Genomic DNA, 15,294 nt, shown 5'->3' with positions numbered 1-15,294 from the left:
GATGATCATTTACCAGTTTTCCTACACTTAGGATGGAGGCAGCAGCAACACAATCCCTGAATATCATTAAGAGTCGTAGTATTGAATGATGGTGTAGCAAAAGAATTTAGATCAATTCTAATAAGATTTTTAAAGCAGATTTTCTGAAGCTCCAATTACAAACCATGTGGAGGACAGACAGTCTCCATACTGCACGGTTTGTCTGAGCAGTAGTTGGCTGCCATAGTGTTGCTTGCTATAGTGTCACCAGTAGTTGCTATGGTGTGCCAGATGGTTCCTATGGTGTCCCAGGGCGCTGCTATCATGTTAGATGGTATGTATGAAGTATGTGTATGTACAGCAATGGAGTGTGGTAGGGGTGGATTATAGCAGAACCGCAGGGCAGTGGAGAGCCAGGCTGAGAAAACATCAGGAGGAGGAACAGGGAACATGGATGAATGGACACCTCTAGACTGGACGGCAGGGCATCTCCATAGAAGTGAAAACGTTGATCCTGGTGCCTGTCTTTTTGAATTGTGTCCACAAACAGAATAGTGGAGAATGATGGTGTCTAAGCTGCCGGACAACGTACAGGACACGGGCACCTGAAAAAAGGAGATGTGGTGTTACTCTGTAAGAACTATTCAGTGTTTTAAAGTAGAATCTCCAACAATGAGAACACCGCTCTGAGGAGTTGTCCTCGGTGACTGAGCAGGTGAAGGAGAAGGCGAAGAGCTGAGGACCTCGAACCAGCAGAGGTTAAAACCAACTGTGGTGGAGATACCCTTGGCTTTTTTCTGGCCACGCTGACACTCCAGGGTCCCTTTCAATGTGGGAGTGAAGAAACGACCCCGTGTCCATCTTTCGTCAGTGGAGTTTGGACTGCCTCTACAACAGCGGCTGAATCTGCTGGTCAAGCTTGACGACCTCCCTGTAGAGCTTCTGGAGAGCTTTGTGTCAAATCTAAATACAAGGCAAATGGGATATAATACAATAGGATGTTCATGTGGAAAAATGAATATCTGTAAGGAATTTCAGTTCAGGCCTTTTCCAAGTACAACTGTACAGGGGACCAAATTCTGCTAAAGCGTTCTGAGTTCTGACGCAACTCATAGGTTAGCTTTTCCAGACGTAACCATTTGGAAATCTGCTTCAACCACATCCTCCTGGAAGGAATATCTGATTTTGACCAAAATAACAATACACTTTTTAACTAGATAAAATAAAATAAGTAAAAGACTGATGGAGTCATCTTCCAGTGAAGGGTCTACAGCATTTAAGAGATACACTGCTGAAGACATTAATTGTAGGCCAGTTATTTTTTGTACGGCCAAATTTCCTTCCAGTAATTCTGTAACTTCACACACAACCAGAAAACATGTAGAACTGTGCTCACTTCAGCAAAGCATTTAAAACACATTTGAAGTATTAGGGAATATACTGCGCAGGCGGACAGGTGTAAGGAAACCCCATTACAAATATCTGAGACCCCAGACCTCATCATCAAACATCAATCCTAGATCCCTCTCCCAAGTTAGTTTCAATGAGTCAGAACATGAGTCCACGTTGGATAAAGTAACAAAGGGTTGAGATTCTACTTTCTGAGCTGTTTGAGGTGAGCTGTTCCTCCAATTCGTTGGGTTGAAATCTAAACTCGCCATTTTTTTTGACAGGACTGGGTAAAGTGTCTGATTTGAAGAAAATGATACAGCTCAGTATTAGGGAGTCCAGAAAGTGCTTTGAGCTGTCCAAATAAGTTTAAAACTCCTGCTGTGAATAAACTAGAAAAATCCTCTATGCCCCTTAATGTCCAATAACTAAGCCCAATGTTCCCAAGCTGAGGGGGTAGATCTGGATTCAAGGTGAGTGGTGACCATAAAGAGAAACAATTAGGGACTTTAATATATTTTCTAGGGTCTCTCCAAGAAAGCAACATATTGTACACTACAAAGTTATCAGAGAGACAATATTTTGTCAAAATGATAAATAAATGGTAGGGAAGTTCTAGGATGATGTAAAGTCAGTAGCAGCTGACTCCTCACCAGCCCATACGAAGTAGAGACTTGTGACTGTGACATGTTACCTACCTGGTGACCCTGGGGAATGAAGGCGCTGGTGTGTGGGCCTTCTAGGAGCAGACAGGACCCACGGTTAACCTAGAAGGGAGAAAACACAACCAATAACCCTAGGATTTATCTATAATTCCAGCTAGCATCATTTACCGGTATACATCTATATGGCCATAAATAATTGTATATAAGATGTGTAAATAATGTCCATGTTATCTGTTGTTTGTGATGACCACCCCCTTAGTAGACACTTGGTCCACTCCAGGTTGAGGAGGGAGGAGCAGAATAGGCTGAAGCAGAAGTAGATGTCTATGAGGCTTTGCAGTCCTCAGATGAAGCCTCTGAGGCCTTGTTGTACAAAGTGTGTGTAATCTAGCTCTTTTGTGTTGTGTTTTTGTTGTGTGTACTTTCTTTTGATTTTTGCAAGAATTCAACATTAAATAATCACTGGAACTTACCTGGAAGTGTTTGGCTGTGTCCTTCTGGTGAACTGTCCTTCACGTCCACTTCACGCCATCACCACCACAACATGAGCATTTCTATACTGACCCACAATCAGTCTAATCCATTTAAAACCAGCTACACATCTGTTCTGCCTGTGTTCCCCAGAAATATAAACTCAGATTTGGTAAGGATTCACCCCCTAGATTCTTAGGGTTTAGAAGAGAGAGAATTTTAATCTGGGCTTTTTATTATCCCATATAAAGCTTCTTATTAACTGACCTACCTTACCAAAAAAAGATTGTGTAATCTACATTAAGTAGACTAATGGGTCGATATGAAGCACATTCTGTTGGGCTTCTGTCCTTTTTTAACAGCAGACCATTTGAATTTTCTTCAAGATTATTAATAATCATGGGCATAAAAATGGGGCATAAATCTGACCAAAACTTCTTGTACAAATCGACTGGATAGCCGTCAGGACCAGGTGCTTTTCCTGAGGGCATGGCCCTGATAGCATCCCAGATCTCCTCTGGTGTAAAGGGGGCATTCAAAAAAGTCTGAGCAACTTCTGAGACTCTAGGGAGAGAAATGTTATCTAAGCAATTTGATCCATCCAAATGTGAACTGCTACAGTCTGAAGTGTAAGAACAAAGTTCAGTCTGTTGTAATTAAGCTGGTGAGCTAATAAACCACTGGGTTTATTTCCAAACTCATAGTATTTCTGTTTAGAACAAAGTAACAACTTAGAAATTGGTCTCTGCTAGTAAATGCTAAATTAATTTAATCTTGAATACACTCCTCATATTTCTATCAGACTGTTTGTGTTCTAGTTGCAGCATCTCAGCTTCCAATTTTTTCTTTACTTTTGGCTCAGTTTTTTTCTGGAGAGACGCGCAAGAGATCAAATGACCTCGCAAAGTGTCTTTGAGGGCGTCCCATTTAACTGCACTGGTAACTGGAGAGTTGCAGTTGTCTTGCCAATAATCTGTAATTCTCTTTAACATGGAAACAAAACACATCTTTATTTAGTAAATGTGTGTTAAATCTCCACTGAGGAGTTTTTAATGCTGTTAAATTTAGTGACACAACCAAATACACTGGACTGTGGTCAGATAAAATCAATTTGACAGACCTTCAACATATGTATACAGTTAGTAGGGATAAGAAGGTAATCCAGTCTTGAATAGGAGCCATGGGGATGAGAGTACATGCCACTCTGAGCCAAAACTTCCACATGGAAAACTTCATAATAGTGTTTGTTTGCCTAATAACTGTTAATGCCAAATTAATATAAGGCGTGAAATTATGGGTTCAAAATATAGTTTCCAGTATCTACTGGGAACATCACAAAATATAAGAGCTTGTAATTTATATGGAGCTACCAGAGCCTCCTCTATTGAGCAGCATGAATTATGAGCACTTGGATTCAGGCATGTTGATCTAGGTTTTAAGGTAAACTCTAGAAATGCAAGGCCACCATCTGACTTACACCTCTGTAAAGTAGATCATTTAATTTGAGGTTATTAAAATATACATGGATAGTACCTTAGAGTGTATCCCAATATTTTTAGGTATCATATCATGACAGTCACTCACTGAGGGATATACAGTGGGCATAAAAAGTATTTAGTCAGCCACTGGTTGTGCAAGTTCTCCTACTTGAGAGAGGTTCAACTATGAGAGACAAAATGAGGAAGAAAAAAAATCCAGGAAATCACATTGTAGGATTTTTAAAGAATTTGTAAATTATGGTGGAAAATAAGTATTTGGTCACCCACAAACAAGCAACATTTCTGACTCTCACAGACCTGTAACAACTTCTTTAGGAAGCTCTTCTGTCCTCCACTCGTTACCTGTATTAATGGCACCTGTTTGACCTTGTTATCTATATAAAAGACACCTGTCCACAGCCTCAAACAGTCAGACTTCAATCTTAACCACGGCTAAAACCCAAGAGCTGTTGAAGGACACCAAAAAATAAAATTGTAGACCTGCACCAGGCTGGGAAGAGTGAATCTACAATAAGCAAGCAGGTCAGCCGCCAAACGAGACTTTATGAAACCAGTTTGATCACAGTGGATCATTTCAGGCACCAGTAATTCTAAGCATCTGGCCAATACCCAAGCAAATCCTTTTAGATCAGCATTTATAAGCAATACTGGGCAACATATTGCAAAAAGTTGGGTTCTACTTAAGTAATAATGAGATTAAAGCTATATTAACATCCTTATTAAATTTTCCTTTATCTAGAGAGAAATTCATCATTTCTAACAGTTTTCAATAAGCTTTTTTCATCCGACAGAGGGTCTCAATTCTCAAGGAGAAATATCCTGATCTAAATAAGATGCCCTGTCAGTCGACAATTGTGGCAAATCTAAGGAATGGAAAAAGGGGCAATATTTAAGGTTTCCTTTGGGACATCTGATTTATATCATTCAGACTAGAAGCTGTAAAAAGCATCATTGATTTGTGCATGTTCTGTAAGCAGTTCTCCATCATGAGACCTTATTGCTGCAATATTGGAGAATCTCATTACGTCTGAGTTTTAGCACCAAGAGGTGACTGGGCCTGCTTCCATTAAAATAGTAATGTTGTCTAACCCTTTTAATAAGGAATTCTGCTCTTTCTCTCAGTTTTAGTTAAGAATGAGCTTAATATTCATCTATTTGTATTACAACGTCACCAGAAATAGTGTTGATTGACCTTAAATTTAAACATGAAACAATGTCCAGAGAGCTGTATTTTCTGTCGCCAAGAAACAAATGCAATACAATTATTCCTAAAGAAACCATTCACTGCTCAAACCTCTGATCGTCCACTGAACTCTGATTAAACATAAGAAATTTGGTTAATTCACTCCTAAATTAAAGCTGAAAGATTTGCCTTGCAGATAAAGTTTATTGCTTAGTGCTCGGATTAAGATGCTGCCAACAGTCGAGTAAAGACAAGGCAGTAATACATAGCTTAAGCTTGGAGCTAAGCTTGATCTGTTTAATTAATAAATGATTAATGACTTTTCATATCTGCTCCCACCACTAACTGAAAGTCCACTAGATTTGTTAGATAATCTAACAGAAAAGAAAAACTGGGATCTCTTGGAGGTGGAGCAAAATAAAGGCAATTTTCCCATTTCTTACTTTAGTTGTAATGTGTGTTATTCTCCTTTCTTCATCCCTTCCTTGGTTTCAAATAGTAATCTCCCAATTCCTCTGTATCAAGATAAGAACTCCTCTAGTTGTAGGATTTGCAGTTCCATAAGAAGCAACCTTACAGAATTTATTGCTATAACTACAGTCCATCCCTATTACTACCGCAGAATAAACCGAATAAGTAAGGTCCCGAAATACCCCATTTCACATCACCTTAGAACCGCTGGATAGAGGAGTAAAGACTGAAATCCCGCTTCCCTCAATGTCTTCACATTGTGAAGCACTGTGTTTCTTGCCAGGTGTCGGAGAAAAGTCCGGGAAGAAAAAGGTGTGTGCTGGTTCACGTAGGATGGCCGGAGCGCCTGCACTCCCTTAGTATGGGATCCTGGTCATTATACTGGAGCAGCTTAAATAAAAAGGTGGAGAGTTTTCTGTGATCCATCGAAACCCTGGAGTAAACACAATGGCCTCGCTCCAGACAGAGGCAGAGGTTTCCTGCTGAGAAACATCCTTAACTGCACCGGTAACCAAAAAGAGCAAATAAAATAAAACCAAACTCGATCAAGAGCTCTAGCCAGCTGCAACTGAGCCCATGAATGGAGTCATGTGACTCCCCCTAAAGCAGTTTTTTAACGCTACAATTACAAACTATGCGGAGTACAGACAGTCTCTATACTGCAGGGTTTGTCTGAGATACTATGAGGGACACTGATATTTTATAAAACAAGCAGAGAAATGACAATAAATGATTATAAAATCCAGTAAATCATGTCAATTAATTACTTGCTCACTATCCAGTTGCCTACCCTGGGGTCCTGTCTTTTTCCGAGTGGTGTGCAGAAGTGTGTGGCAGTGCTCCTTCAGGGCCTCACTGCATTGGGCAGAGAAAAGTGGAGAAATGATGGTACCGAAGCCACCTGGCGACATCCAGACTCCTGAAGGAAAAAAACTAAACAAAAAAAAAAAAGTGCGGGAATGAAGACAACAACCCTCTGTGTCCACCATGCCGGTAGTGCTGGATTTAAGATGGCCAGTGTTGGAGTCACAGGCAGCCTCCAGCCTCGTCTTCCGTCAGTGGAGTTTGGACTGCCTCTACAACAGCAGCAGTCAAGCTTGATGACCTCCTTGCAGAGCACCTGGAGATCTTGCTCCTCCACGGTCACCAAGTTTCTCCAAAGTAAACACAAAACCATGGTCAGTGAAACAGAGTACTGTTCAGCAACACAGGGAGCAGAGAGCACAAGCATCACAACAACTGTCTCAGATGAAGACAAGGCTGATATTAAAGACTCTGAAGTAAGACGGTCGCTCAACTGTTTGTGTCAAATTACATCAAGTTTTAAAAGCAGAACCATTTCGAAACAAATAAAATATAGAAAATGTGTAGGATAGAATTGCAGATAGAAACTGCGTTTGTGTGTCAATGCTTTTAGCCATTCAACATGGTCACAGGTAGACATGGGACACTGAGCATGGTGTCATTAGTCTCAGTCTCTTAATTCTCACTTGGCAGCTCAGATCCTGACCGTGTAAAAAAAGGTATCAATTACTTGTATTATATGTATTTATACTGGGTAAAAATAAAGAAAAAAAAAAAACCTTTGCTTTTCCAATATTTAGCATCAAGTCTGTATCTTCCCCCTGCCCCCCTTTCTTGCCTAGGGAAATATGTGTTTCATATGTTCTCTAAACAACTGTCTCGGTCCTTTATCCAAGACTACATGCGCTGCTGCAAACTGATCATCATAGTACACATAAGATACTGATATAGTTTCAGCTGGTATCTTTTGTACCACAAAATGTTCATGCATATTGTCAACACCATCTGGAGACAAATAAAACAATGTAAAAATGGAGGATTTCCCCCATTCAACCTTTGACAGAGCTCCATGTGACACATCAGGTTCTCTGCTCTGGCAGATCCCAAGAAAATTCTACTGGGACTATTTTAAGTGGAAATCTCCCTATACTAGGACTAGCAGCAGAAAAACCTGAACCTCTACATTGTGGGTTTAGCCTGAAAGCCCCCAAAAAGTCACGTCCTAGTAAATTCACGGGGCAATGTGTGGAGACTAGAAACCGGTGTTTTACTGTTCTATTACCCAATTTCACCTTCACAGCACTGCAGAAATGTTCTGTGAGCGGTAAGCCTGAAACAGACACTGTTAGAATTGTGTCTGTACTGACAGATATGGGTACTGAAGTGTTTCTTACTGCGAGACTCAAATGATCTTAAGGCAATGCTTTGGACATCTTCGTCCTTTGAGTCCGGATCGCTGCAAAACGTCAGTGGTCTAAAACAAATATGAAAATTAAAATATCAAAGGGATCCGGGTTAAATTAACCTGAAGGTCAACGAATACGACGGTCCGTAATTCTTGAGGCAAACGTTCTAATTAATTTGCTTACAGTCACCTCGGGTACAGAGTCTCAGAGTCAGTAGAGCGCCTGAATTGACTCAGAATCACTCATTGGGATGATGGCGGCCGCCTCTGTCGGTTTCTGATCCTGTCTCTGAAAACTCTGGACCCACAGGAATATTGGGATCTCGGTGGAACCTCCAAAACTGTGTTAGTCGGATTTGCTTTTCCGCATTTAAATCTCTGACTCTACAAATACAGGTAATTTTTGAAAGTTGATTCTTTAAGTTAATCATAAATGTAAAAAGACTCTGCTTCCAGGGGGCCCTGTGCGAACCAATTTTAAGACCCCGACCAATGTAATAAACAGACCTACACCCTTGATTTAGTTTCACAGAGATCTAGTGAACTAAGGTGCTTCACTTCAGACAGGTCTGGACATGTACTGGCTTAAGCAGGTTGGAGGTTTGGAGTCTGGCAGTTTGAGGCTGTGGACAGGTGTCTTATATAGATAACGAGGTCAAACAGGTGTCATTAATATAGAGGACCAGACACAGCCGAAAGCTCTCCCAGTTCTCTACATAGTCAGCGCAGACGGACCTGTCCCGCAGACAGCAGTGGAGCGAGAGGAGCTGAGGAAACGGCTCGCTCACTCATCGTTAAGTTGTCAGGGGGTAGAAGTAGTGTTTTTTTCCGAACAGTGTCCAGAAGCGTACTGCAGTGCTTCTTCAGTGGGGAACGATGGTGCCAAAGCCACCTGGCGACATCCAGGTGCCCGTGGCATTACTCTTTAGGGTCGATACTTTTCAGTGTTTTACAAAAGAGGAACTCGAACCAGTTAGCAGAGGTGAAAAATGGCTGTGGTGGTGGAGGAGTCCTCTGCTTTTCCCAGCCATACTGACACTTCCAGACCCTCTCAGGTGCAGGAGTAGAGACGACGACCTTTTGTGTCTGCCGCTCCGGTAGATTTCTGGCTGTCACAGACCTGTAACAACTTCTTTAAGAGGCTTCTCTGTCCTCCACTCATTACCTGTATTAATGGCACCTGTTTGAACTCGTTAACAGTACAAAAGACACCTGTCCACAGCCTCAAACAGTCACACTCCAAACTCCACTATGGTGAAGACCAAAGAGCTGTCGAAAGAAAACCAGAAACAAAATTGTAGACCTGCACCAGGCTGGGAAGACTGAATCTGCAATAGGCAAGCAGCTTGGTGTGAAGAAATCTACTGTGGGAGCAATAATCAGAAAATGGGAGACCTACAAGACCACTGCTAATCTCCCTCGATCAGGGGCTCCACGCAAGATCTCAGCCCGTGGGGACAAAATCATCATTCTGAATCATCATTCTGTGGGAGGCTAAAGCTAAGCTGATGTTGCTCAAGGCAAAAGCAGTGTTATTTATCAGTTGGTATATTTGTCTTGTAAGGGTACGGACCTGATTCAGGGATTGACAGGGATGACATCATATTATGGAATTACAGCTCCTAGAGAGCTCTCTGTTGACAAGTTAAACCTGGAATACAGGTGCCACTCTGGTCAGTGCTGCCAGCTGTCAGGCTTAGTTTTTCTCGTTTACCTCTTATGGATAGACACAGGTATGCAAGGGTGCATCTGCCATTAAATCTAGAGAGCAATTCAGACCACGCAGTGGTTCCACAGAGCCAGTATGTTCCTACTGTGGTTCTGTGTGGTTTTGTAGAACACACAAAGAAAGCATACAAGGGACACTGTCTGTCCCTTAGAAGAGGCCGTTATGGTGATGCCCAGTGTTGTGATATCTTCAAAACTGTCAAGTGTAAGCCAGTTGCCCCATCTGGAGGCTGTTACTGAGAACACACGGCCATTGTTCAGCAGTGCCGACACAGAATGAGGACATTTCACTGGGACACTCTGCTCTAGTGTCTGCGCCGCAAATTCAAACAGAGCCAGATAAGAGGCCTGTACTGCTCTTAAACATGGACCCATTTCACATGCTACAGAATCTAACTTAGCTGAATGATGAAAACCAGCGTCTTCATGCCCAGACAGGCTTGCTTGGATCACAAAGGTGCAGATATCAAGGCTGATTTCAAATTTGCAAAAGCAGTGGTTGTGTCTGTGTGCATAAGAGGGGCATGTTGCCCATGGATACCTTAAAGCAGATCGTATAGTGGTTGTGAAAGTGCAGGATTCTGATCCATCTGAGTGGAACTCAAGTCCTACACAATCTAGCGTGTTGCATGACTGACCTAGAGAAGAGGCTACAGCTGGAGGTTGATGCTGGCGCAACTGTTCAATCTTGGTCAGTGATTGTTGGAGCCTTTTACACATTTTGTGGGCATTCAGTGCAGCTGTTTCATGCTTTTTACATTCGCTGGTTAACTCTAGGATCTTTCCCTCAGCTTTCTCTAGCTTATCCTCCAAATGCCCAAGTTTATACCCCTAGTCTTGTTTTAGTACTTTAGTATTTTTGAGCATTTTGGCCTTTTAAAATCATGAGGTGACGTGACAAACACCCAAACTACCAAAACAACAAACTTCTCAGAAACAGAGATGGTAACAGCCACAAAACGCTAGATTTTACAAGTGACAAAACTTCTCTCTTTTCAGAGAGGCTAAAGGTTACAACAGCAGTAACAGATATATTTCCCTTGTTTCAGAGACTGACTTACTGACTTCTCTGTCTCAGAATTTCTCTCAGGTATGAAATGGCGTTTACTCTCACACCAAATAGTAAATTCAGCATACAGGAGGCAGATTCAGTCAGGAGACTTGATCTCCAGTGTTGACGAGTATATTGATGCAGAGATGTCGGAGTACCTCATTGACAATCACTGCTTTAGGAGCTAGAGATCGTATATTTAACAGCCCAAATTCAACAAGAGAACTGCTTTTACTAAATTTTTTAAAAGCGAACTTTCTGAAGTTACAATTACAAACCACACGGGGCACAGACAGTCTCGATACCGCAGGGTTTGTCTGAGATACTTGTGTGAAACTGATGTTACTTTTTAATACAGGCAGAGAAATGACCAAAAATTGGTGGAATCGAGTAAATCAAGTAAAATCTTACCTGCCCACTATCCATTTCACTATCCTGACTGGGAAGGGCCAGTCAGTCCTGGCATAGCACCTTCTTGACGTTCCTGGAGAGAACGATAGACGAAGACGTTGATTCTGGTGTCTGTCTTCTTTCAAACGGTGTCCGTAAACAGAATAGTGGAGAATGATTGTGCTGAAGCTGCCGGACAATGTACAGGACACGGGCACCTGAAAAAGAGGAGATTGTGGTGTCGTTGAACTTTTCAGCGTTTAAAAGTAGAATCTTCAACAATGAAAACACTGCTCTGAGGAGTTGTCCTCAGTGACTGAGCAGGTGAAGGAGAAGAGCTGAGGACATCGAACCGGTAAGCTGAGGTGAAAATCAACTGTGGTGGAGAAACCCTTGGCTGATGCTCCTGGGTCCCTTTCCAGTGCGGAGTTGAGACGACGCTGCGTCCGTATCCCGTCGGTGCAGTTGGGAGTGCCTCCACAACAGAAGCTGGATCGGTCAGTAAAGCTTGACGACCTTCCTGCAGAGCGTCTGGAGATCTCGTCCCTCCACGGTCGCCATGTTCCTCCAGAGTACACACAAAGACAAACACAAACGACGGTCAGTGAGACAGAGTACTGTACAGATCCCTTTACAAAATTCTCTAGATTAAGCAATACTGAGAATTAAATATCCTAAAATCTTGTCCAAAAAACTCTAAAAAGCTAAAAGATTCTCTGGTTTAAACAACTCTGAGAATCAAAATATTACAAGACAATATCTTAGAATCTTCCCATTTAAAACAAATCTGGATCCCGAGACGTTCCCAGTTCAGACAACTGTGAGACTGAAATTATCTTAAGGCAATGCTTTGGACATAGTCGTCCTTTGAGTCCGGATCGCTGCAAAAAGTCAATGGTCTAAAACAAATGTGAAAATTAAAATATCAAAAGGGATCCGGGTTAAAGTAACCTGAAGGTCTAAGAATATGGCGTCCCGTCTCCTCCAGTTTATTCGAAATTGGTAAGGTAAGCGGTCTAATTCATTTCCACAGTCACCTCGGGTACAGAGTCTCAGAGTCAGTAGAGCGCCTGAATTGACTCAGAATCACTCATTGGGATGACGGCGGCCGCCTCTGTCGGTTTCTGATCCTGTCTCTGAAAACTCTGGACCCAGAGGAATAGTTGGATCTCGGTGGAACCTCCAAAACTGTGGTAGTGGGATTTGCTTCTCCACGCTTCAAGAATCAACTCGATCAGTCAGTCTTAGGAATGTAGAGAAACACTTTAATCCTGCAGTAAACGTAACGCTGGTGGAAGACTTCAGAACTGAGTTTTTTCACTAAATGAATGATCTATATACAGCCTGATGAACAACAAGCTTCACTCCCTCTACCATTAATAAGGCCTTTTCATCTTGGAGAGAAAAAGGAGGAAATGTCTTAAAGGATCTGTTTATTGATCAAAGGTTTGAATCTTTTGAACTTAGAACTGAATTTAATCCTCAAGCTCATTTTTTCAGGTATTTGCAGCTACGTAGTTTTGTGTCCACAAACTTCCTCGTCATTATTAGATACGGTTCTGAACGTCAACCCACATATAAAAAATGTAATTGGCACCATATCTGTTACTGAACTCATTTCATATGAAACCCTTACAAGTATTAAAGCAGCAGTAGGTGGAGGATCCATCTGTCTATCAATATATTTACTGAATGGGGGTAAAATATTGTAGATAACTCCTCATCTACATGTTTAAACACTTGTACTCGGAAAGAATGGAAGAATTTATATGAATTCTAATAAGATTTTTAAAGCAGATTTTCCGACGTTACAATAAACCATGACAGTCTCAAAACTGCAGGATTTGTCTGAAATACTATGGATGACACTGATCCATGACTTACTTTTTAATACAAGCAGAAAAGTGACAGAATAAATGGGTGGAATCAAGTAAATCACTTACCTGCCAGCTATGCAGTTCACTAACCTGACAGTGTGACTGGGAAGGGTTAGTCAGTCCTGGCCTGACACCTTCTTGATGTTCCCGGAGAGAACGATGGACCCCAGGCGGCTCAGGTGAAGCTCATCTCTGTGTTCGAGAACCGGACGCAGCTGAAAGCTCTCCCAGTTCTCTATATACTCAGCGCAGACGGACCTGTCCCACAGCCAGCAGTGGAGCGAGAAGAGCTGGGGAAACTGCTCGCTCACCTCATCTGTAAGTGGGCAGGGGGCCGAAGACGACAATGCTGGCGTCTGGCTTTTTCTTGAAAAGTGTCCAGAAGCAGATGGCAGTGCTTCTTCAGGGCCACGCTGCATCAGGAGGAGAATAGTGGAGAACGATGGTGCCAAAGCCACCTGGTGACGTCCAAGACACGGGCACCTGGAAAACAGAGACCGTGGCATTACTCTTTAGGGTCAAAACTTTTCAGTGTTTTACAGAAGAATCTCCAACAGTAAGAACACCGCCCTGAGGAGTTGTCCTCGGTGACGGAGCAGGTGAAGAGCCGAGGTCCCACACAGACACTCAGGTGCAGGAGTGGAGGCGACAACCCTCTTTGTCTGCTGCGTCGGTAGTTCTGCGCAGTCGCCTCTGAATAAAAACACAGACAGAAACGCAACAACAGGGAGCAGAGAGCACAAGGGTCACAACAAGAAGACAAAGCTAATAAAAAGACATGGCCACAAAAATGGTACCAAGTTCACCAGCTGAACTGTGAAGTCCGCAGACAAGAGAAATCTGCTCAGAGTAGAAACAGAACCTGATGCACGAGCAAAAGCAGTACTTAAACTAGTACATACTGACCTAGCTGCTCATATAGATCCGGTGGGGGTGGGTACGAAAAAAAGGTTCCGCAGCAGACACTCCTGTGAGTCAGTCAAGACACTAAAAACACAGAGACTGATTAGGTTCTAGATACTGTTGTATTGAAGGAGACTGGGTTGACCATGAGGCTGAAGCATGGAGCACCGGGCATTAGAAATATGACAGCGTTATGGGTGAATGATGAATAAGTGAGGAAGAATTGAGGACAGGCTGAAGAATAAAGACTCTGAATGAAGTCATTTAGTAGCACTACGATATAGACCTGGAACCTTTCTGAACTTTTATTTATTTATTTATTTATTTTATTTATTTATTGCATGTATTCTGTTTATTTCAAAGAGAGATGTGTAGACGCTCAACAGGCAGGAGAAACAAAGCTAATAATTACCACTCAAAGCTTCTAGCAGGACACCAGCTTTAACCTGCCTCTGACCGTGTCCACAGGTTAAACTATGGGGTTTTAGCGCCCCCACAAGGACAAAAAGAGGAATAGCAAGAGCCTCTGAGCAGTAGTTCTGTACTTTAACTCACTGCATCAGGAGAAGAATAGTAGAGAAGCATTGTGTCAAGGGAAGCCCTCTCGGTGCAGGAGAGGAGACGAGAGGGCTTCCCTTGACACAATGCTTCTCCTGTATTCAATGACTCTACGCTGACAGAGAGAAAGCCTAACCTTTCAAAGAGGAGAGTATTTGGAGCAGCATGCTACACTTACAAACATGACAGATAGAAGCTAGAGTCAAAATGTGAAAGGGAGTCTTTGTAGGTACGACAAGAACAGTCCATCATACCTAGTCTATTATCCAGACACAGGGAAAGTGCTTAAACACAGGCTTGTGAAACTTCATACAAAGTGTGTTAAAGAACAGCAAACCCAGACTGACCAGTCAATGGCAGCTGATGATCCCAAGGGGAGAGGGGTGTGTACCCCCCATTCCAACAGTGTTGATCAGACTCCAGAAGAGGTTCAAGAGTCTTAAACTGATGCTCAAAATGGTGCTGAAACAGAGGGAGACAGACACAGTACACACTTTTCAAAGAGAGATAGGAAAGCACCTCAGTACTTACTGACTGGGTGTCAGATATTGAAGATCAGACACTGACCAAATTAATTTTAATACAAGCAGAAAAATGACAGAATAAATGATTATTAAAACAGAAAAACTATGTAAAATTCACTAACGTCAGGAACTCGCTGCGTCAGGAGGAGAACAGTAGAGCCAAGGAAAGTCGCCTTGCGAAGTCTAGGACAGGGTATCTGGAAAACAGGAGACAGTGGTGTTACTCTTTGGGCTCGATACTTTTAAGTGGTTTTCAGTAGAATCTCCATCAATGAGAACACTGCCCTGAGGGGTTTCCTTGAGGGATGAAGCAGATGAAAGCTGAGGACCTCAAACTGGTTGGAAGAGATGAAAATCAGCTGTGGTGGTGACGCTTCATTTTAAGCGGTCACGTTTC

This window comes from Salminus brasiliensis, chromosome 24 (genome assembly GCF_030463535.1).
Source record: "Salminus brasiliensis chromosome 24, fSalBra1.hap2, whole genome shotgun sequence".
Lineage (NCBI taxonomy): Eukaryota > Metazoa > Chordata > Actinopteri > Characiformes > Bryconidae > Salminus > Salminus brasiliensis.
The sequence above is the reverse complement of the archived record's forward strand: the minus strand, read 5'-3'. Positions refer to the sequence as shown.